This window comes from Gopherus flavomarginatus, chromosome 4 (assembly GCF_025201925.1).
Source record: "Gopherus flavomarginatus isolate rGopFla2 chromosome 4, rGopFla2.mat.asm, whole genome shotgun sequence".
NCBI lineage: Eukaryota > Metazoa > Chordata > Testudines > Testudinidae > Gopherus > Gopherus flavomarginatus.
In genome coordinates this window covers 60,334,934-60,359,083 of record NC_066620.1, presented here as the reverse complement: position 1 = coordinate 60,359,083, position 24,150 = coordinate 60,334,934, and the positions used below count along the sequence as shown (strand labels likewise).

The following is a 24,150-nucleotide window of genomic DNA, read 5'->3' as shown; positions in this document are numbered from 1 at the left end:
AGAGAAAGTGGCTTTCAATTTAGGGTGGGTTAGTTCCAGAAATAATGGAAAATATGAAAAACAGCCCCTCTCTGAAACACAGCATATAGCCACCAGAGTTTGTCCTTGTCATCATGCTGATGGGTTTTAATGACTCAGCTGCTGTCCAAAGTGTAATCCTTTGGTCCACCTTTCGAGCAGCTTGTCTGGTTGCACCCACTTTTGGGTCCCTTTTCTAAAACGTGCCACAACGCCTAGAATTCCCAAAGCCAAAAAAATCCCTCTATTTAGTACAGAGCCTGACTCTCTGTGCAATAAGAGGTCCATGTGCCCCCATTGCTGCATCTGCATTGACAGTGATTTAGTGCTACTCACTATAGTGCTAAAATTTGCACGTGTACATGACTGTCATGGAAGCTGGGAGTGAAAAGGAAGTCATGGTCAGACTCAGACTTTCCATGGTGCTCATAATCATGGAGATGGAATTAACTAGCTCACTTTAAATGCCTTGGCTAAGCAGCAAGCAGCCTTAGTGATGTCTTCTAAAGCTCTTAGGAATTGGAGATAGATCAAACCTATAGGACCAATGTATTTTCATGTGTCTGTACACGTAGTCCTTGTTTTCTCTGCACTTCCAATGTGCGCGCGTGTTTACACACTGGCTCCTGTGTGAATATGCACACTCAGTCTTTCCCTAATACATGCGCTCATGAAAGCAGGAATTGTTTACTAACATCAACAGCAGAGAGCACTTGTCCCTTTGTTATTTTACTGACTTCCCAAAGTCTTGGTAATAAAGTTGTCTATAGTACCTCAGCACCCAATGGCATGTTTCTGGAGGAGTATTTGTGTGTGTGTGTGTGTGTGTGTGTGTCTCGCTCGCTCTCACATAGTAAACTCACCCGTTATATTCAGCTGCTGACCCATGCGGGGCAATAAGAAATGATTTATAACCATGGCAACAGTTGCTGTAGGAAACTGGGATCAACAAGAATCTTTCATGTTCACATCAATGAGTGTATTAAAAATCCTCCCACTCTGAGTTGAACAAGACCATTTGAGACACTTTTTAAAAAATGTTATAGAGGTAAGTGAAATTGAAATCATATCAAGCAAAATGTCTAGTGCTGGGACTGATGACACCCTAAGTTTTCTTGAAGTGGAGCTACTTGTTATCAGAACCTAAAAAAAAAAACCCCCAAAACCTTCCTACCCCAAAGTGAATGTGTCTGATGGATGATATCAGCTGGAACTGATAGGATTCTGCTGTTCCTTGTTTTACTCAATTTATGTGTTGGTTCAGTGATTTCTGTAACGCAAAATGCTTTTGATTGAACTCTTGAATACAAGCTGTATGAACTTGGTTGGTATGTGTAGTAGCTGTTTCAGTTGATGGGTTTCCAGCGTTTTGGGGGTTAAAAAAAAAAAAGTTTAGTGATCATCCAAACTCGTGCATATGTACAATTGTCTGACACCCAAGTTTTTCAGAGCAATGTATAGTTAATATAATTAGAGAATCAGTGGGGAATTTTACACATTGGCTGAAAGGCATCGGAAAGAGACGCATCAAAAGTTTGGAAAAGAGAACTGCAAGGAGTGAGGGGAGGCCGGTTTGGAAAGAATTAATGAAACCAAATTGCTGAGGAGGCCCTAAAACAGATTTTTATCCCTATGGAGAAAGACCTTTTAAGTCAGCTTGTGACTCTTCGGCAGAATTCTCAATTTCAATTAAATTCTGTTTTAGGTGGTGGACAATTTTCTCTTTAGTTATCAATATTATTAACCATTTAAAGGAGGTCATTACACTGTGGTTTCTCTGTGTAAGGAGCTGAAAGCCAGAGGTGCTGCAGCTTGTGGAAGGAGTTTTCTGCTGAGATGGGAGTTCTATGGCACAGCTGATGCTTACCCTGAGCGCTGGAGTGAGGATTTTGCTCACACAGATCTGTTCATTTTGACCTGGTTGTGTTCACCTCTTGTCTACTTGGGCAAACTGTCCTTATTATGGTTTTGAACATAAATTCTGCTTCCTGATACTTCGTTCTGCAGCAGTGGTTCTCAACCTTGGGTCTGGGGTGCCCAAAGGGGCTGTGAGCAGGTTTCAGGGGGGCTGCCAAGCAGGGTCGGTGTTAGACTCGCTGGGGTCCAGGGCAGAAAGCCAAAGCCCCACCGCATGGGGCTGAAGCCTGGGGCCCTGAGCCCCCTCACCCAGGGGTGAAGCTGAAGCTTGAGCAATGTAGCTTCACAGGGGCCCGTATGGCATGGGGGCCCAGGCAATTGCCCTGCTTGCTACCCTCTAATGCCCGTTCCAGCTTTTATATGCAGAAAACCTGTTATTGTGACACAGGTGGGTCGTGGAGTTTTTATAGTATGTTGGGGGAAGCCTCAGAAAGGAAAAGGTTGAGAACCTCTGTTCTAGAGAACATGAAGGAAAAAGACAGGAACAGCTGTTCCAGTCCATCAGCTGGCTTTTCCTCCAGGTTCTATGTGCTCATGAGCAAACACTCTCAGGAGGAGGAACAGGTTTTTGTGCCAAATTCTTGTGGCTTTTCTAGTGGGATTTTGCTACAGCTTCAATACGTGATTCATTGAAACAATAAAAGATCAGAAAAACTGCACTGCTTGCACTTCTATGCAATTAAAAGCCTTGATGTTTATGGAGAGGACTAGGTGGCTCCCAGGCCTTTCTTAATGCTAGAAGATTGCCCTGCTAACAAAAGGGACTGATTTATAACATTCTCCTGTGTAATGGCAGGGCTGATCTCATTATCTCTAACCCATTCTTCGTAGATGGATCTCTGGCAGAACTGTGACTACCTCCAGTGGTGACTCCTCAGTCTCCCTTGCCAGCTTATTCTTAGTTTTTATCTGAATGTGTTAGTGGGCTGATAAATTGCCATGGGCATGGATGGGATTAATCTCTGCTCACTGGCTCTGGCTTGAAAATTCCTTCTCTTCAGAACCCAGCTCCGCCACTGGACTGCTGGTTGACTTTGGGCAAGTCACCTCACGTTTCTGTGCCTCAGTTTCCCCACCTGTATCATGGGGATAACGATACTGATCTCCAAGAGCTTTGAATCTACTGCTGAAAAGTGCTATACAAGAGTTGGATGTTGTTTGAAGTGACTCCTGAGGAGGGAGCTGGTGGGAGGTGGTGGTCAGAGGGAGGGAGCCAGCTAGAAATCATCATTAAGGTGCATAATCCTGCCCCAGGACTCCTCTTCTGTCACTTGAGTCACCCTTTGAATCTTTCTCACTGTGCAGAACTGGTGCTGGGATAAGTGATGGTCCTGTCATGGTATCACCATTTCAAAAGGGAGGCAATAATAGCACTTCATCTACCTGCTTTACTAAGATGCACAAGCACTGTTGTTTCTATCTTATAACTGGAGAAACTGAGGCACAGAGAGGTTGTGCTTTGTCCTGGGATGAATGGTGAGTTAGTGCCAGAGCTAAGAATAGAACCCAGGTCTGCAGACTTCTAGTCCAGACATCCTATTCACTGGACCACAATTAGGGAGCTGGCTATTGCTGGTACAGCAGCAGTTCTCAACCTGCGGGCTGCATGCTTTAAAAAAACAAAAAAAAAAACAAAAAAAAAAACCATTCAAAATTTACCCCTCTGGTCTGGCAGGGTTGGGGCTGGCTGAGGCGGAGACAGCATCTTGCTACCTGCCCCAGTGCTCCTTCCAGCAGGGGGCTGGAGAGTGCTACAGAAAAGCAAGGGGCAGGAGAGTGGGTCTGTGGGTAGGTTTTTTGGGGAGCACTTGGAACTAGGGGTTTGCCGGAGTGCTGCAGCATCCCCAGGGTTTAGGTGGGGCTCCGCTCCTGGCCCCTCTTCTCAGATCCTGGCTGCCAGCCCAGACCAGGCACTCTGCTTCTGGCCTGATGCTGGGGATCCCGGCTGCCCATCCCTGCACTGAAGCACTTGGGGTCCAGATCTGGCTGCCGGCTGCTGCCCAGCCCCGTGTGATGGGGTTCCGCTGCCAGCTGCTGCCCGGCCCTGCTTAGCAGGGTCCTGCGGTCTGGCCCCATGCAGTGGGTCTGGGTCCCGGATGCCCAGCCTGTGCCCAGGGCTCTGCTCCTGGCCCTGCTCTGGTGGGGGTGTTGGGCATAGGGAACTGTGGGCAGTTTTTTGGGGGAGGGGTGCTGTTCTCAACCTGCAGCCCACATAACACATGGTGGGCCGCATATGTTGGCTACAATGATAAACAGGTTGAGAACCACTCCAATACAGAGTGTGTGGTCTTTGTAGCAAGGCTTGGATATACCATCAGCATTAGTTGCAGTGGCCCAGCAGCCCACTCCCATAGGGAACAGAGGGTCCCTGGTACTGCTGCCTCACCTGTAGGGAGCAGGAAATGAAGATCCTGGCATGTCTTAGTGGACAGTGTCCATCTTCCCTTTCCCCATTTTGCTTCGGAGTGGAAGAGACCCCAGGAGCGGGGTGACACAGTGAGACCAGTGGTAAAGTGACTGGATAATCTATCTTGGGACAGAGCAGGGTTAAACACATGTTTAGGGTGGGCCCTGGGACTCCTATGTAATTCTTGCACAGCAAAAAACAAAAAAAAAGGTCTGGCAGTGAAATCTGAACAAAGCCTAGGAGAGCCAAAAGGTAAGTAGTATAAAATCCAAATGGTGATGACTGATGACTTCTTCCAACCCTACAGCTAAAGGAGAAGGGACCGACATTCAGAAACTGTTTTTCAGCAGCAGGAATTGGCATCCAGTTTCCCTCTGCCACCCAAAACTGGAATTGAACCAGCTTTTAAGTTGGAAGTTCAGTTGATGTTTTCAGCTCTCCTTACAGGGGTCTTTGTTCCCTGATTCCACCAGGGGCTGGAAGCAAAAGTGCCAAAATAACCATCAAAGTCTACTCTGCAGATTTTGAACCTAGCTCTGCAGTCCCCAGAGTGAGAAGTCTTTTAAAGATCCTTAGCTGCTATAAATTGCCATACCTCCATGTCAGTTACACTAGCTGAGGATCTGCCCCCAGAACTTAGAATATCAGGATTGGAAGGGACCTCAGCTAGTCTAACCTCTGCTCAAAGCAGGACCAATTCCCAGATAGACTTTTGCCCCAGATCCCTATATGGCCCCCTCAAGGGCTGAACTCACAACTCTGAGTTTACCACGCCAATGCTCAAACCACTGAGTTGTCCCTCCTGCTCAGGGTACTTTGAATAGTTAAACCTTCCACTGTGGCTTTGGCTCCCACTCTTGTGCAACATAAATCTTTCTCCTCTAGAGGGGAGGATGTTGCTATGTCCTCAGAAGCCTGGAATGTTTGAAAAACGAAAAAAGGAACATAACAAGGATGTCTGAAGCAAAAAATGAAAGCAGCTTTGTGGCTATTTACATGCACTTTGGGGCCCTAGAGGAAGCTAATCAACTTCCCACAAGAATAGGTGGGGTAGGGCAGGGGTGACAAATGTATGGAGTGGTAGCTGGATTCAGACCGTAAGTCATATTTATGTGGTCCACAGGGCATATCCAGATTGGGCAGAATTCTCATCTAAGAAACAAAAAAACAAACAAACCCCAAACCCCCTCTTCCTGGCTGCAGACAGCATTTTCCACACATGAACCAAGTTTTGCCTGAGTCTGCAGACAGCCTGAAACAGTGACTTCAATCTGCCTTGGAGGGGATGGGGAGTGTCAGTGTCATAAACAGATAGCTAAGGGTTAATGTTCTTTTACCTGTAAAGGGTTAACACAGGGAACCAAACACCTGACCAGAGGACCAATCAGGAAACAAGACTTTTTCAAATCTGGGTGGAGGGAAGTTTTGAGTGTGAGTCCTTTGTTCTTGGTCTGTTCTTTTCTCGGCTCTGAGAGTGATCTTTCTATCTCCTGGCTTTCTAATTTTCTGTTTCCAAGTTATAAGTACAAGGATAGTAAGACAATAGGTTTATATATTTTTTTGTATTTACATGTGTGTAGTTGCTGGAATGTTTTAAATTGTATTGGTTTTGGATAAGGCTGTTTATTCATTTTTTTCCTTTAAGCAATTGACCCTGTATATTGTCACCTTATTACAGAAACTATTTTTAATGTCTTTTTCTTTCTTTTTTATATAAAGCTTTCTTTTTAAGACCTGTTGGAGTTTTTCTTTAGTGGGGATTCCAGAGAATTAAGTCTGCAGCTCACTAGGGAATTGGTGGGAGGAAGAAGTCAGGGGGAAAATCTCTTTGTGTTAGATTTACTAAGCCTGACTTTGCATACCCTCTGGGTGAGGGGGAAGAGAGATTAGGTCTCTCGGTACTTGAGTTTCCAGGACTTGCAACAGGGAGGGTAGAATCCCTTTGTTTAGATTCACGGAGCTTGCTTCTGTATATCCCTCCAGGAACCCAGGGAGGGAACACCTGGAGGGAAGGAGGCGGAAGGGAAATGGTTTATTCCGCTTTGTTGTGAGACTCAAGGAATCTGAGTCTTGGGGTCCCCCAGGGAAGGTTTTGGGGAGACCACAGTGAGCTAGTCACTGCATAATTCCTAGCTGGTGGCAGCAATTACCAGGTCCAAGCTGGTAACTAAGCTTGGAGGTTTTCATGCTAACACCCATATTTTGGACGCTAAGGTCCAGATCTGGGAAAAAATGTTATGACAGTCAGCTCTAAAGCCCAATGATGACACAAACAGCAATGAAATAGGTAAGTGTGTTTTAGCAGGGGGGTGAAGCTCTTCGGAAGTGGGAGTTGCTGCAGTGAAGGCAATGCAGAGGAAAGAACAGACATGACTGTTAAATAGGGCTGAGGGAGCGAAACAGTGACAGGAGGATGAGGAAGAAACAGAAACAAGGGGCAGGAACAGCAGTGGACCTAAAAAGGACATTTTCTTAATGAGTGAATGCATCAGTAAACCATGGGACAAATAACTACATCTAGTTATTACATAAAGGCAATATTTCCACCCCAGCCCCCAATCTCTGCACATGTCTACCAATACCATCAGTGAGCATTCTGCTGTGCGCTGGGAGGAATGTGTATCACAGAGCTTGTACCCTGGGCTACTAATTAAACGTGGAATTCAAATGAGTTTGACACTCCTGCTGTAGGGTGCTCTTGAGACTTGCACAGCTGATCTTATTTCTGCTGCAAGTAGCAGAGAGGGGAAACAGAGGCAGACAAAGGAATGAAATCCATCTCATCTGCATGATCAATGGCTGGCGGAAATTGGCCATACTCCATTGAAGGCAATGAAGTCACTGGAGGGGTACTGATTTACAAAAGCTGAGGATCTGCCCAGAGACAGAAACAATATTGGCACAGTAAAGAGGGGAAATAGCTGATTAGACAGTGAGCTCATTTAACTTTGAGGCTAAGATTTTTTTTCTCTCAAGGATTTAAGATTAGAGCCCTAATTACAGCTGATGAGAGATGCCCTGATCATCAGAAATAGGGTTTATTGACTTGGGTTCCAAGCGTTGTCACATTATACCCGTTGAAGGATTAGATTAGAGTAGATCCTCCTGTACAAATCTTCCTTCCATTAACTTCCCCACTCAGCTTGACTCTCTGTTGCCAGATTAGTTTCTCTTAAGGATGCTCTCATTTCTCTTGGCATCACTTCCTTTGTCAGTCCTGGCTTTGTTTATGGCTTCAGTGCCAGGAGCGAAGCTGCTGGCTTGGGGAGGCAGATAAATGGCACAGGCTAGAAGCTAGCTTTTAGCAGCACTTTGTACTCTAAAGTGCTTTACAAAGTAATAATTTAAGAGCTCATATATTGGGAAGGGGAGAGAGATTTGGATTCTGCTCAGTTCCAAGTGTCAGAGTCATGAAATTCAGATCTAAATCCAGATTTCCAGAGTTTGTGGGGGATTAGCTCTGTGGTTTTGTTGGGAACCATTTCAGCTCAATGCCTGAGAGCACAGCTAGCTGGCAGGTTGGGAAGGAGAGATGTAAGCTGTAAATGAGATGCTCCCATAGATGAAGGATGGTGGGGAAAGCAGAGATGAAATATCTTAGCTCCAGCTCCCCTGAATGCCTCAGAGGATGTGCTCCCCGCATGTAGCCCTGTTCTTCCTTTCCTTTCAGCAGGAGTGTAAATATTGCTGGAGCTGGTGAGAAGTCTTAAACAGCTGGAGCTGGAGCTGGCAGCTTTCAATTTGGTGCAGGGACACTTGCCTGTGAGTGTGATTATTTATTTGCTATAACTTCCTCATACGCCCTAGCTCATCTACACCAACCCTAGCAGGATTTTGGTGACATGCTCTGTGCAGGGCAGGCTGGTTCCCCTTGGCAGAGATTAAAGTTCTGACTCTGGACCCTCCCACACTCTTTATTACTTTTTTTCCCCTACCAAGTGCATAGCGTATGGGCCATATTCTGCTCTAGTTACCCTGTCACTTCCTCCCGCCCCCATTAGAGACCACAGAGTGAAGCTAACAATTGGCTCAGTGGCACTTTGAATGCAGCAGCCCCTTGAAGCCTGGAGAGATATTCTGCCCCTCCCACTTCTTTCTTGAGAGTGTGATGGTGGGACCTTTCTCTTCTTTTCTGCCCTGCCCCCTCTCTGTTGTTTTGGTTGCTTCATTTATGACAGGTATGAAATGTTGATTGTAAATTCTTAGGTCAGCGACCTTGGGATCCATACTCAGTCACCTGGCCCACTTCCGGGCACAGTCTAAGGAATTTATAACTGTCTACTAAGTGTCTTGTGCTACCGTCCATCACCCTAGATGAGCATATCTCATGGCAATTAGTTTGGCAATAACAGAAGTTCCTAGCACACTTCCTGAAGTCTGGCTCTTCTCCCTTTGTAGGTTACAGATAGCTCCCAGCAAGTTCATCCATGCTGGGATTTCCCTGTTACTGTCCCAGGTGCGGTGCCTGCTAGTAACATTTTCTTTACCTGTCCGGCCTTTGGGGGACTCCATGCCCTTGGGATAATTCATTAGTCCTTTCCAGCCAGTGCTTAATCCTGAATGCTAGAGGTTTATTTAACAACAACATCACTCCAAATCTATGCCACATAACAAGGAGCTCAAACAGTTGGACTATCTTGGTCACAAAAGTTACTCTTTAGTTTAGAGTAGCTGGGGCTTCCCTGACATAGACCTTTTCACAACCCCATCTAACATGAAATTTTGCTTGAGGGTATTTGATGGCTGTGATTCACTGGGAGATGCTCTGACCACCTCTCAACCATGAATGCTGCTCTACTCTGACACTGTTCTTTCTCAAACTCCTGAATAGAGTAAAATCAGAGAGCCAAAATAATCCTCATAGCACCAGCTTGGCTGAAGAAGATATGGGTCCCAGACCCAATTTGCCTGTCCCTGAAGCCAGCTCTTCACCTGCCTCTAGCTCTGGATCTTCTGACACAGGAGCTGGGGAAACTACAGCATCCCAACCTTTCCCAGCTACACCTCAAGGTCTGGCTCCTGGATGGCTCTCAAGCTTAGCGATGGACTGCTTATCCAAGGTACTGAACATACTGCTGAATAGTACAAAACAGTCCACAAGAAAGACTTCCTTGCAAAAATGGAAGAAATTCCACTCCTGGCTGAATTTCCCAGTGGGTCCACACTTCTTTGTCTGCTCTAGTATTGAAGCACGACAATGTACAAAGTGCCAGCATGGACTGGAGACACAGCTATCAAAAATCTCTAATGAAGGCACAGTAGTGTGTGTGCACACCTGGAGTAGAGCACCCATAGGAATAAAACATCTCAAAGAACTCCATTTACTGTACTATTAAGTAACCTCTCTTTTCCAGATCTGAACTTGGCAGCTCAGCCTGATCTCTAAATGTCAAAGTAGTTTACAGGCTAAATTTACTTTAGACTAGTTTCCTGCTTCCTATGATGTAATGCTTCCATTGTGCCCCTATTACCAGCATTAAAAGGAACACTTGGGAGATCTTACTCCCAGCAGCAAATGAATCCATGCTACAGTGCCAAGAGATATGCCATAAAGCTGGTTACCAGATCCACAGCGACAGGGATAGATCTAGAACAGAAGAAGTCTCCTTCTTTGACTTTTGTAAGTGACCATTAACACTAGTGAAAGGTGCCAGGTTTGACAGTTTTGGAGTCTGAGGTCCTCAGTCTACAGAGGAGCTTCAGCACAGGAAAGGCAGTGAAAGATTCATCCACATGTCCCTGCTCATATTCACGATCTGTGACTGGGAGGAACAACTGCTAGGAGCAAGGGGAGAATTCAGACTCCATGGCCCATCTGAGCTTAACCTGTCTGACAACAAGAGACCCAGTGGTGCTGCTGATTGTGTGATAGGGATACTGGTTCACTAGCAACTTGACTGAGGCTTAAAAACTCTTTTCATGCAGGCCATTGAACAGCCATCAGATGATGATGACTTTTCTTGATTACTGTCCTGGGATTTAGCAATCTGGAGAAGGAAGGCTCTGCACCCTACAATCAACCCCCTGAGTCTTCCAATCCTTTGGACAAACAATATTCAATTGCAAGTCCATAGTACATATCCTTGTCATTTATAATACTTCAATATTAGTAGTTCCCCTCTCACTCCTTCCATTCCAATTAGTCCTTGAATAGTCTCTGTCTGACACCTGGTGTTTTACACTGTGGGCCCATAGTGATTTGTTGACCACATTGAAACACCCCTGTCTAATTCCTGGTAATATACTGTTGAGCTTGTTGTAACATGCTGTGAATTACTGATTGTAGCACAGGACAGAATGTATATCTATCCATCTCTGTATTTGGGGTGTTTATCTGATCTTGCAGTCACTGCTATTACACCTCAGTATTGTTTATGAAGCCTGAAGGAATTAAACACCTTATTGTTTACAAGGCCATAAGTGAATGTGAATCAGCAAGTTGACATTTAGATAAACATTCATCAAAGGAATGAAGCTGCTGCTAAAGTTGCACTTAATTGGGTAGGTGATTGATCTGTCCCACAAAGACCAGACATTAGGTGTGCTGAATTAAGAACATAGGAATTGCCAATCTGGACCAGATTTGAGATCCATTTAGTCCAGTATCTGACAGTGGCCAGTACCAGATACTTCAGAGGAAAGTGTAAGAATCCTGCAGTAGGCAGATATGGGATAATCTGCTCCCATATTACATCTCATCCTGACCTCTGAGACTGTCGTAAGCCCTGAAGTATGAAGTTTTAAATCCCTTCCAAGACCTGTTAATATTAACTATTGTATGCAGTGTTACCATAGCCATGTTGGTCCCAGGATATTAGGGAAACAAAGGTGGGTGAGGTAATATCTTTTATTGGACCAACTTCTGTTGGTGAGAGATACAAGCTTTTGACCTACACAGAGCTGCTCTTTAGGTCTGGGAAAGGTACTTAGGGTGTCACAAGATCAAATAGATAGTTTAGTAGAAGTATTGGTTTCAGAGTAGCAGCTGTGTTAGTCTGTATCCTCAAAAAGAACAGAAGTACTTGTGGCACCTTAGAGACTAACAAATTTATTTGAGCATAAGCTTTTGTGGGCGAAAACCCACTTCATTGCATAGAATGGAACACACAGAAAGAAGATATTTGTACATACGGAGAACATGAAAAGGTGGGAGTAGCCATACCAACTGTAAGAGGCCAATCAATTGAGATGAGCTATCACCAGCAGAAGAGGAAAAGAACACTTTGAAGTGATGATAGCTCATCTCAATTGATTGGCCTCTTACAGTTGGTATGGCTACTCCCACCTTTTCATGTTCTCCGTATGTACAAATATCTTCTTTCTGTGTGTTCCATTCTATGCATCCAATGAAGTGGGTTTTAGCTCACAAAAGCTTATGCTCAAATAAATCTGTTAGTCTCTAAGGTGCCACAAGTACTTCTGTTCTTTTGGTAGAATTAGTTAGCACATATTCTAAGGGACCATTCAAGGTGAAGTGGCCTATTAACACCCCTGTAGTATAGGACAAAAAGAGGGAGTTAGTGGGGGTCAGATTGTTGTAATAAACCATAAATCCAGTGTCTTTCTGAAGACACTGATTTTTAGTGTCTAGCAGAATAATGAATTTAAGCTCCCAGCTCGTCTTTTAAAAGTATCAAGCAGGTTTCCTTTGAGGATGAGGTCAGATATAGAGTGATTGCTCTGGCCGCACACCCCTAGTTGTCACTGACCACCCCACTCTGATACCTCTGCAGGCTATCAAAGTAGAACCAATACTTTATGGGAACCCCAATCCTGAAAGAAGTCTTTCCTGAACCCTGTCTCTGGCCTTGAAACAACCCCCTAACCTCTTCAAGCTCATCACCAGAAGCAAGCTCCCCACAGACCAGGACCCACCAACTCAAAGCAGCACCAGACCCTGTCAGAACAATAGATGCAAAACCTGTAGACATATCTCCACTGCTACAATGATCAACTCCACCCCCAACACACCTTTCAAGATCTATGGGTCCTACATATGCCTATCACAGCATGTGCTGTATCTCATCCCTTGCACCAGATACCTTAACAACAACTGTGGGTGAAAACAGACAATCACTATGGTCTGGAATGAACTCAAAAAGGAAAATGAAAAAGACAAAAACACTCTATAACCAGAGGGTGAACACTCTACACAAAGTGATCACTATATCTGACCTATCAGTTGTCATGCTCAAAGGAATAATAATTAAAGGAGTATTAACTATTATCATTTTTGTGAGTCAAACAAGGGCTTATTTTCACTATAGAAACTGGCTGGAGGAAAATTAGTCATGTGATTAAGGCTAGGAGTGGGTCTAGTTTTGTTGTAGAGTAGCTTGAAACTCTGATGCCTTTGTTCTCGGAGTACTGTATCTCTATTTTGAAGAACTCTCTGCCTGCACAGACAGTGGCTCTTTTGTTCTCGGCTCTTTACAAGGAGCCCATCACACGGTGCTATCTCTCCTGAAGATGATAGGAGTTTTGCTTGTTCTTGGCTTTCTAAAATAATGATTTTAGATAAGAGTATATGTTTCACCCTTTGTATGTGAAACACAACAGGTTGTATCTCCCAGTTATGATTGTTCTAAATGCTGAATTTGACGGTGGTCAGTAAGAAGCCTGAAACTAGATTCTTCATTTATGCTCACTCACATTTTAACAGTTTTCACCACCATCCTTTGCTTCCTTTCCTTGTGGAAGGTCCGTTTACTATTCCAAAGCACATGCTGCACCTTCTTCCTCCAGTTCTATTCCATCTGCCTCAAGTACAACACTGAAAATAGCAGGAATTGGCCTTTCTTGTGGTATTTCTCATGGAAATCAAGAAGGGCAGAGGTGTAACTTTTTTTCTAGTTAACCAAGGTATTTTCCAAACCTCTAAAATTTAAGGTTTGAGACTTTTTTGGTGGTGGTGGGGTGGTGATGGGCATGAGAGGAGAAGATTCTGTTCTTTTCAGCCAAACCCGTTTGCCCAGTCCTAGGAAAATCATGTACTTATTTACATAGGGGAAAAAAAGCCCCAAGAAATTTGATGTCTGGTTGATGCCTTGGTTCAAGTCTTTTTATGCCTTTTAGAACTCCTGCTTGGAGTGTCAGATGCTTAAAGGAAACAAACAAACAAACCCAAATCATGACCAGCCACAGCCTCTTTAGCTTTTAAAAAAATCAACTAATATATATATATATATATAAACTTTTAATTACAAAGCTAGCTGCTGGGCCCAGCTCAAGGAGAGGTAGAAGGAGATTGTGTATTAAAATGTAAACACATGTATTGAATGACTGAGTTCCAGGCAAAAATCTGGAAGTTTCATGAACATCTGAGAGAAGGACTTAGTGTGGGTTAGGCTTCTCCAAGGGCTGTGTACAGGTCAAACTTCCTTTGAAGCCAAATCCAAAAGAAGGAAAAACACAAGTGATCTGATGGTGTCACCCCATTCAGAATCCATCTAACCTCTATGCAACTCTCATATTGTACTAAAGCCCAAACCAAAATGAGAGCCAACTGAAGCAACAATGAATGATGATTCAGTTTAATTACACCCTCTTGAATGAACTGACTAGCATGTGCGCATTTCACTGCCCTTTAGCGGCTCCTCTTGGGTGCTGTGGAATACCTGCTGGTTTGGAGAGTTGGTTGGCTTATTTATGAATAAGTTATGAGACAAACGTAGCTCATTATGCTGTCTGCAAACCAATTCCAACTTTATTGAATGGATTGATTATTCACAAATGGGCACCTGATATTTTAGATAAATGATTTTCAGCCTGTGGATTATTCTCAGAAAGGTTCACTACAACTGCCTGCTGTTTGTTATTCAGGGTGTATGATTGGTCTCATGAGTGATATTTCTGCTTCCTAACCAACTGACTGAAATTTCTGCGACGGAAGAATAACAAACAAATAAATAGCACACTTGTTGGTAGACATTTTTGAACAAGTAATTATCTGCAGAATAAGATTTCAATATTGTCACTCTGTATAACCCTGAAGCCTAGACTGTCTGTATAGTCAGTGTGAAGTGACAGAAACTGCTATGAGCATGCCTAAGAGCTCTTTTTGTAAAGAATATCACCAGGTTGAATTATCACTGAGATTCACAGTCTGTTACTCTCCAGTTTATAAGTTCCCAGCTATTTTGACTATATGAATTATACCCATGTGGTATATAATTACAGTAAGGGATATTTCTGTGCCATGACAAGGGTCCTAGGTCATAGTGACATCAAAGGTAACTCAACCAATTGCCACCCTTACTCTACAGCTAAGTTGTGTGCAACAATTACATTGGTTAAATGAGGGAGAGTAGTGGATTACTTGGCCCGTTTCCCACAGTTCTTCAAAAGCACCCACACAACACAGCCAGCACAAACAAACAACGTCAAAACACACAGAGCCATTCACCGTAGTGTATGCCCTTCATTCACCACATGCACAAACCAACACAACTCTTCCAGTGTGTTGCAACAGAAACAGCTGGGAACATGGCTGAGACACTCTCTGTTCAGAACATTACCAGCTGAGCCTTGTGGAACCAGATGGAATGTTGGCACACACAGGTTCTGTGGCAGTTGGAATGTGACAGTTGATTAGAGGAGGTGGGAGTAACAGCTATGGGGGATCCACAAAGGTGGTGGTGCCTGCAGCCGGGGTCAGCTCTGTCACAAACAATGGGAACATGTTAACACAGCAACATTGGTCAATGCAATGCAACACATGGAAATGAGCCCCAAAGCACTACTTACCTATGTGGCTGTACTGCCTCTCTGGATGATTTCCTGGTCACTAGCACACACCGCTTTGTGTTGTTTTAGTGTGGCTACTGCTGCGGTGCTTTGTGACACCATTTGATGAAATAGTACACAGGCACACTGGGGTGAATGCCTACCACAAGTACTTAAATAATCTGACTCCATGCCATACTGAAATGGGCACAAGTGAAAGCCTTTCCCATAGCTACTGGTGTATGGTGGCACCATTACCAGCACCACTCTAAGCATTGGTCACCCACCATGCCAAGAAAGAAAGCTCCCCACACTGGCCAGACAGAGGCTACAAGAAGGAAAACATTAAGGAAAAATGAATCAGATACAGCGCATGGATGATGAATTACTTGGCCAAACTACCACACCTGTGTAACAGCATCGGCTCTCATCCACTATTTTGTGCTAAACATCTTGAAACTTTAGGCTTCGCCAACGTTTTCATGAACAAACCAATGGTTATACAAATACTCGCAAACAAGGAATGACAGAACACAGCCCTTCTCCAGCAATGACATCAAAGTGAGCTCTCACCCTGTTGATTCACAAAATATAAACTGACCTCTCTTGGTACTGTTCAGCCAGCTCTGTTGGGTTGTTAGTAAGTGTAAGGCCTTGTCTACTGGTTTATTGTTGTAGGGTTGCTTATGAGAGATGGGCAGTGCCAACTAGGTTTAATTAAGGTTGTTTGTGAGGCAGTGTGGGCTAGTTGCTAGAGCACTGGATTAGCATGCAGAAGGACCTGGGTTTTATTCCTGGGTCTGCCACTGCTTTGCTGGGCGATCTTGGAGAAGTCACTCTCTCCCCTCTGTCTCAGTTTCCCCATTGTAGAATAAGGATGTGATATTGACCTCACATTCTGTGAGAAGTAGGCACATTTAGTATTTGTGGTGAGATTGCACATGTATTAAGCTGTGCACACTTATTTTGTATTGGAGAGTTAAATGTCAGCTAAGGGGTGTGCACACTGGTTTGTTGTTGGGTTTCCTGAAACTGTGTGATTGGCATTGATGGGGGGTTATTTTGAGCATTTAAACAAAGACCAAAGCCCTAACATAAAAAAATGAGTTTTGTACAAAATATAAATGAAAAAATGCAAAATAGCTATGATTTATATATAAAAGCTTGTCATTTTGAAGAATCCCAAAGAGCTTCACAAATGATCTGTGCTATATGGAAAATTGCTGCACATTCCACATAAATGTGGCCACTTTTTAGGTGGAACATGGCAATTGTTTATCATTATCCAGCAACATATCACAACTGTTTAGCACAGAAACAGAAAATAAGGATAATGCAATCGTGCGTCCAGTGGAAACTGTTGGGGGTATGTAGGCCAGCAGAATGTAAATAAATACATCTCTGCTTGACCAGATTCTGGAGCTATGGGGAAAGGCCATGGGCTCTTTAATAGTCACTGCAAGTTAGTATCTTAGTCCTACTTTCTCACCTAAAAGGGGGCACTTTCAGCACCACAGGCCCCTCAACATTCTGCTGGGCTTTTGATTTGATTAAGTGATGACTCCCAGAAGAGTGCTGCCTACTGACTTACCAGCAGTGCTTTCTGCAGTACTCCAGTTTTAACTTGGAGGATTCCCAGCCAAGTATTGACCCAGCTTGACCTTGCTTAGTTTGTGAAGTCACAGCCCAAAGCAGAAGTGCTAGAAGCAAATTGCCTGAAGGAGGTCAAATGTTGGGCCTGCTAATCCTGACACTTTCCCTTTGTAGTATAAACCTTCTACACCTTGTGAAAGATAATGTGGAAAAAATGTAATTTTTCCACATGGCAAAGGCAGCTTCTGGCTTTACTGTATTAAAACAATTGGTGGGTTGTAAATTGTTTTGGCTCAGCCTTAGGGAGCTGGTACTTTCTCTCCCTCCCCCCCCGCCCTTCCTCACACGCCCCTCCTCCCCTTTAAGCAAATACATTGGCAGGTCGCCCAGTCTCCCCTGGTCCCACAGATCTGTTTCCTTCCTGTTTGCCAAATGCCTAAAAAAAAGGAACCAATCAGATCACATTCACCTAATGGATTTATGAATCTTCTTAGGTGCCATCAGGTCTAATTTCTTAGCAAGCTGTGACAGTTTAACACCTGGGCAATAACTGCAGAGGGGTGATGGATGGCTAGGGGACCACAGAAACCTGGGATCATTACTAAGCTACAGTAAAAGCCATAGCCAAGCCCTGTGCAAATCTTCCCCAGTGTTAATGGAACCATCTAAATAAGGGTGAAGGTAGGTTTCCCTTGTTGTCATCGTTGCAGCAAAGTTATTTCCTTTGTAGTTCATGTCTTTTGCCAGGTGACCTGGAACTGTTTGTCAAGCTGAACTTGAATAGGTTTTATTTACTACTGGGCTTTATTGAACTGTGGTTTCACCCATTTTTAAAGAGATCCTTTAAGGTGGAATGAGCTGTATTAACCTGTTACTTCATGCAGAATGCACTTGAATCACAGCAATTCACTATGTGATATTCTGGTGTCTAGATACTGTGGGGATGGTGCATTAGAAATGCCTTAGAGTACTTATTTCCATGCTGACTTTGTAGCAGATTAGGTTTTGTGTATTCAAAGACTGGAAGGTGCAATTGCATCCTTGAACAAAGCTAGCACTAAGCGATAGCACTGATCCTGTGTGAACTGATTTGCTATGGTTCTCTGTCCCTAGGAGAGGACCAAGTTGTTGGAATCTGGAACAGAAGTAGTTGCCATATGGCCTGGTTTTGGCATATCAATGGATCCTTTTGGGGTTCTGCTAGCAATGGTAAGGGTAGACTGGTTCAGAAAGTAATATTGATTTCATTTCTGCTGACTTGACTGAACCTATGATGGATTGAAATGTACTATAAGCAGGGCTTACCTGTTGGATGTTGTGCAAACATGGATTGGAGACACTTATATAAGACTCATAGGCTAAAACCTGCTAAGAGTGCTAGGGGTTTCCTTTTAGAGCTTGTTTATGTTCCAATAGGAGAAAAGGGCTTTATTAAAAAAAGAAATTTGCCATGCCCTTCATCTCTACTGTACTGCCAAGGGTCTCAGGGTATATTTTAAAACTATAAGTAAGGCTAAGATTTTGTCATGGTTATTTGTAGTAAAAGTCACCGACAGGTCACGTGCAATAACCAAAAATTCACGGAAGCCCCTGACCTGTGTATGACTTTTATTAAAAATAACTACGGTAAGATGGGGAAGGAGGAGGGTCCAGCACCCCCTGTTGCTGGGGCTCCAGGGCTCCCCCCATCCATGGTGACTGAAAGCACAGGGTCCCCACTGCCCACTGGCAGCTGTTTGGAGCTATGAGGTCTTCCCTGGCAGTTGGGAGCTGTGGGGTCCCCCCATCCGCCACCTCTGGCAGTGGCCCGAAGTTGTGGAGATCCCACTGCTACCCACTCTGTCAGCTGGGGACTACAGAGGTGCTTCTGCCTCCAGTAGCGGCTAGGAGTAGCGAGGGTGGGGGGACCCTGCTGGCTGACAGCTCCAGCCCCACCGTCCTGGGGTTGAAGCAGATTCAGTGACTTCCATGACCTTTGTGACAAAATCTTAGCCTTACATGCAGGCACTTATCACTGCAGTGTTAGAGACACTGGTGGAAAATGGCAATTATTTTTAGTGGGGAGTTTTTTCTATATTTCTTGCAAATATTTTTATTTTCTAATCTGAAACTGAAAAATGTTTAGTTTTCAAAAACAGCTTTTCTTTAAAAAATTAATTGTTCAATACAACTTTTCAAAAACCAAATCTTGGATTTTTTTTTACCAAATATTGTTTGGTTTTCAATTTCTGTTTTTATAGAAAAAATGTAAAACTTCCTCCTCCAAAATGAAAATGTTGATTAGAAAATGTTTTCATTTTGATTGGAAGGCTCTTTGTCATCAAAAAATAGTTTCAACAATATGTTTTCTAAAACCTCTAGGGCTAAATTCCTCCCTGGTGTCACTTCACTGTCAATGGAACTGCACCAGGGATTAATTTTGTTCACTTTCAGACAAAATGGTCAAGGCCACCATCATCCACCACTGATGCTAGTTGGAGCTTTGCCACTGATTTCAATGCCCAAGGAGAGCACTGGGTCCGATCATGATGTCTTGGCCAGTGTTTCCTCCTCTGGCTCTAATATCTGAGGCTGTACATGAACTGTTGTGAGAGCCTGTGCTGCCATAGTTGTGATACTCGTTGGGATTCCCAGATATAAATTCTATTCTTTGTTTGGATGAACTAGCTACTGCTCCTAGACATAACACTAAGGACCTACATTAACCTCAGCCATGTCTCACTGGCTTGCCTGGATCTACTTGATTTGACGGCTGATGGACGAAGTCAGGGATGTGCTGAAAAACACTTTCAGTGTTACAGAACAACAGCTGCCCCATTACGATCCAGGACTTGACTCAGACAAAACTGATTTTCCTGAAACTTTGCTTGATCTTGTTAGGGAAGTTTGGTAACTACTAGACAAAGCTTTTAAAGTTATGTGGTTAAATCTTGGCTCTGTTGAAGTCAATGGCAAAACTCCTATTGACTTCAATGAGTCTGGGATTTCATCCATGGAGTGTTGAAAACTCACCTCTAGTTGAATTTTGAATATTTTTCTGATTCTTCTTAGCTCATCATAGCTCCCAAATAATTTGATCTACAAACTCCAATATTTTTGTTTTGCTGGTTTTTCTGGCAGGAGGTACCTCTTAGTATTTATGGGAGATAAGAACAATGTTATGAGTTATAAAGAGCAAAGCTTATAGAACAATCATTTACAAATATAAACTGAACTTCTGACTCCAGCTTCTGGCTGAGCCAGAGATTTATTGGGGATAGATGGGTGCAGGGGCAGCAGGGTGGAGAGAAAGAAAGGATATATTGTTATCCCATTTTACAGATGGGGCATTGAGACACAGAAAGCCCAAGTGACGTGCCCAAGGTTACACAGAAAGTCATTGGAAGAGCTGGAAACAGAACCGAGCTCTCTCGCATCTCAATTTAGTCCCATCATTATAAGATCATTTGTCCTCTTGTATGTGGGTGTTTTTCTTTGCCTTTTAACATTTAAGTTTAACATGAACTTTACAACGCATTTCTACCTGATTAAATGGACTTGTTCTTTAAAGGGGGCAGATTTCAAGCATGATAATGTTGATTCATCCCAGAATAGGTGAAGTTAAAATTAATTAGATAAATTATCTAGGGTAGCCAGCAGCCCCCTACCTGTTTATCCTTTTCCTTTTTTCTGGAGCAAACCTAATCTGCTATCTAAGGCACGCTAGACAGCTAGTTTAATAAAACAGCACACTGTTGAATGAACCTTTCCCATTGCATACTGCCTTTTCCTTGCCACTATGTTAGATGCCTTGCCTCCCCAGCTATTCCTCTGATACACCCCCTATAAACTTGCTACATGTTTCATTTTCAATGTCTGCCACAAACTATAGGTTGGTGCTATACAAATGAGGGTTTTTTTGGCCTCCTTGGGCTGATGATTATGGAGCACTATCTACATGGAACAGTGGGGGGTTGCACAGCTCACCAAAAGAGCAGTTTTTGAAATGATGTGAAACAACAAGATCGAGGTTGGGTCCTGCTGCCATTTGACTTCAGTTGGAGCAGGATCAGGCCCTTGGCTTGTAATTCTCATACATTTTTCAGCTGTTTCAAGGAGGAAAAAAGAGCCAGAAATACAGAATGGATTAATTCACTTCACGGCCTGGTTTCTACAAGACAAATCCTGGAAACAAACCTAATGCAACCAGGCACATTCTTGTAGAAATAGTGCTTTTCCCCATCTCTCACACAGAGCATTGGTCAAAAGAAAATTGTGGGGGTAAAAATGTAATAATATCCCTTTCCCTGCACTCACAAAGAAGGGACTTTTCCATGACTCCACTAAGGACTGTAACATCATGCAGCAGCCTAATGCCTGTAGGTTTTTTAGCAAAACAAGATGTCTTTTCCCCCCCCTTGGGCATCAGACTCACGTCCCAGACTGCTGGAGAATTTGAATAGTGAGTAGTTATTGAGGGAATGAGGTTCTCTCTCTTCATATCCTGTCTCCTTATTTATTTAATCATGGAATCCCCAGAGGCTGGAGAATAAGAATGCACCACAAGTCCCAGTCTCCCAGGGGCTGGTGCAGGATTGTACCCTAGAGCCTGTGTTGTCCAGCCCACAACACACACTCTTTGTCCCGTTTTCAACAGAGATGGGCCCAGGCCAGAAGTGTTTATCTGGACCCTTAAATGTTGGTGGCTCAGATAAAATGGGTCTCAGATCGAGATCCTCTGTATCATGCCTGTCTCTGCTTTTAAATGTCCAGTATGTTCCACCACCTTCACTGGGAGACTGTTCACCTGCCTGGTAGGACGTTTTCCTTGCCAACACTTTACTTTCCCCCATTTCATCCCTGTACTACTATTTATACCCTCTGAGTCCACCTAAAACAATTCCCCCTCCCTTGTTGGTATTTACTGGTAGAATGAAACATAGTTCTCTATTTAACTAATGTAAAGACTTTATTTAAATGAAAAAACAGGTCCACTTTTCCCATCCAACATCACTCTGTTGACTGCCTGAATGTACTGATGACTTCCTGTGACATGAGCTGTGCTATTTTAGTGCATGTCATAGAGGATTCAGGATTGTCAGACATTCTAGGCCAATCCAGTTTGCTGCATGTGACCTGATGAAATCTACGCAAGGTAAACTTCTGCTGCTGAATATGTCTCCTTGGCATCCTTCATCTCCAAGAAAAGTTATTTCCACCACCGTGACCCTCACTGTAATTTAAAATTTCTGAAGCTACTTATGATGCGATTGTTGTTAATTTACATGGCCTCTTCAAAGCATTAATTTCGTCCTGGAGCACCTCCGCCTCAAGTCCTACATGAGGATTTCCTGCCCTGAAGGGTGAATGCAACTGAAGAACATGGGCTCTTGTAAAACAACAAAACCTCCCTTCCTGCAGGAGAGGTGGGATTTTAAAGCCCCAGGACTGTAATTCATGTTGTTAATGCTTATCGGTGACTCTCACCTGGGCTTCAGTGCAGTTCTATGGAAGAATAACTGACTTCACTCTTAGCAAGTTCCTCTGCATTGCCCTGCCACCTCAAAGGAAAGTCTCCCAGGGCCCATCTACACTATGGAGTTACCTAGGCAGGGGAGCTGGGTACAAGACAGTTCCAATTTGTAGGGTACATTGCACTATAATAGTGTTTCATAACCAGGCTAAATAGGCCCATGCATATAGGCAGTGCCTTAGTTAGTACCATTCTTGTAGCTATGGCACCAGCCCTGAATCTGCCTGTCAGAGGAGTATGCAATCAACCTAAGCTTGGCCTACTGGATTTGTGCTGTGTATACGTGCACTAGCTATCTCTTGACATGCCCATGTTCCTCTACCTATGAAAGTCTCCTCTGCTTTTGCTCCTAGACAGCCACATTTCAATTGTGATCAGACCTCAGACCATTGTGTAAGATGCCCTGTGATTTGTTCTATACTTCCATTAAAATCACTCCCACTATGGTGGTTTTCAAGTGAAAACCAGGTTCTTTGAGACCCCTGATATTTCCCACTTATGCTAACCAGCATTCCTGTGTTCCCCAAACCAAGCCAGCATTCCTGTGTTCCCCAAACCAGATGAACAGGCAAAATCTCATGTGGAATATAACTATTCTGTGATCCAGAGTGAATAAACTGTGAGTAACAGCATTTGGATTTCAGTGCAGTTGGCAGAGAGCTGAAGTATGCAGTTAGCTAATATGCAATTAACTGGATTAGCAGCCCAGGCAACCAAATGGGGTTTGCTCAAGACCATGTGATTTTCATGCATGTAAGTGGATTAGGTAGCAAAGCACTGAGCAGGTAGAGTACATTGTACCACTATGTCTGTGATGGATGGCCACGTTCTGCTGGGCTCATATCTATCCTGGAATTCACTCTCATCTTGCTGTCTCACTATTGCATCTGGTCTGTTTAGTGATGAGTGACTGCTCCCTGGGTGTGAGGCTGTGACATGATGGAAGATCATGTGGTTGCTATTTGAAATACATATACAGCTCAAAGCTGTATTCCTACTTAACTTCCCTTCTCCTTTACACCATGGTGTCGAAAGTATGGCCTGCAGGCCTATTACAGCCCAAAGGAGCATTTTAAAATGTGTCCCGTGGCTGCCGTTTAAGATCAGGCAAAGCTCATTAACTTCAGGAACTCAAACAGGCACTGTTTTCTGTTCATCTGCTGCATGAAGAGAAGCACAAGGAAATAGGCTTATGTGCCTTCAGGGCCTGATCTTGCAGAGTGCCTAGGGCCTGCAGCTCCTTTGGCTTCAGAGGGCATTAAAGACCCTCAGCCTTTCCCAGGATCAGACCTTTATTTTGGCAGAGAGAAAAATGGTGGAGCCTTATGAGACAAATTAGGTGCAGGCCTCCATGTTCTTTGCAAGTTGCTAAACCAGTCCTCAGTGTCACAGGTGCCAGGCACTCTTGCTTTCTGTGGCCAAATCAGTCTTTTACATCGTTCACCATTCAGGATTAGAGCTGGTCAGAACCCAGAATTCCTATTCTACGGGAAATTACACAATTTTGGATTTTTTTTCATTCTAAATCAGAATGAAAAATTGAAACTTCCTGCAGAATGAATTCTGAGATTTTGTTTTGGAAAAAAAAATCAAAAATGACATTTCATTTCAACCTTATTGAAACATTTATACTATAATATATAATATAATTGTAGTAAATATTATTTTTATTAAACATAAAAATCCAAATTGAATATTTTGACCTTATCACAATGAATCATTTCAATAATTTTTTTCATCAAAAAATTCAAATAAGCCAACACTGTCTGCAGAAGATGACAATTTCATCAGGAAAATTTACTGAATGGGATGCTCCAACAATTGTCCCAATCTTTGTAGCATAGAATAGTGATAGTGCAGACTCTGGGGCTTTTATCCCAGTACTCCTTTAAATAGGAGCAGTATCTATAAAATCTGTTTTACCTTAATTCGCAGCATATTAGCATCTCTGTAGTTTCTCACCCTCTCAGTCTGTGAG

The 24,150-nt window shown here is 43.5% G+C and overlaps 1 protein-coding gene across 2 annotated transcripts in view; it reads left to right on the top strand.

The window, feature by feature from the left end:
- The first annotated feature begins 1,002 nt into the window (after nucleotides 1-1,002).
- TOGARAM2 (TOG array regulator of axonemal microtubules 2) overlaps nucleotides 1,003-24,150 on the top strand; it is a 98,533-nt gene continuing 75,385 nt past the window's right edge. The window contains exon 1 of one of the 2 annotated variants that reach the window (XM_050948449.1): nucleotides 1,003-1,066. The gene's annotated coding sequence lies outside the window, so the exon portion shown is untranslated. Of the gene's footprint in view, nucleotides 1,067-8,038; nucleotides 8,105-24,150 lie in introns of those variants that run through there. The other variant, XM_050948448.1, reaches the window with a different exon arrangement.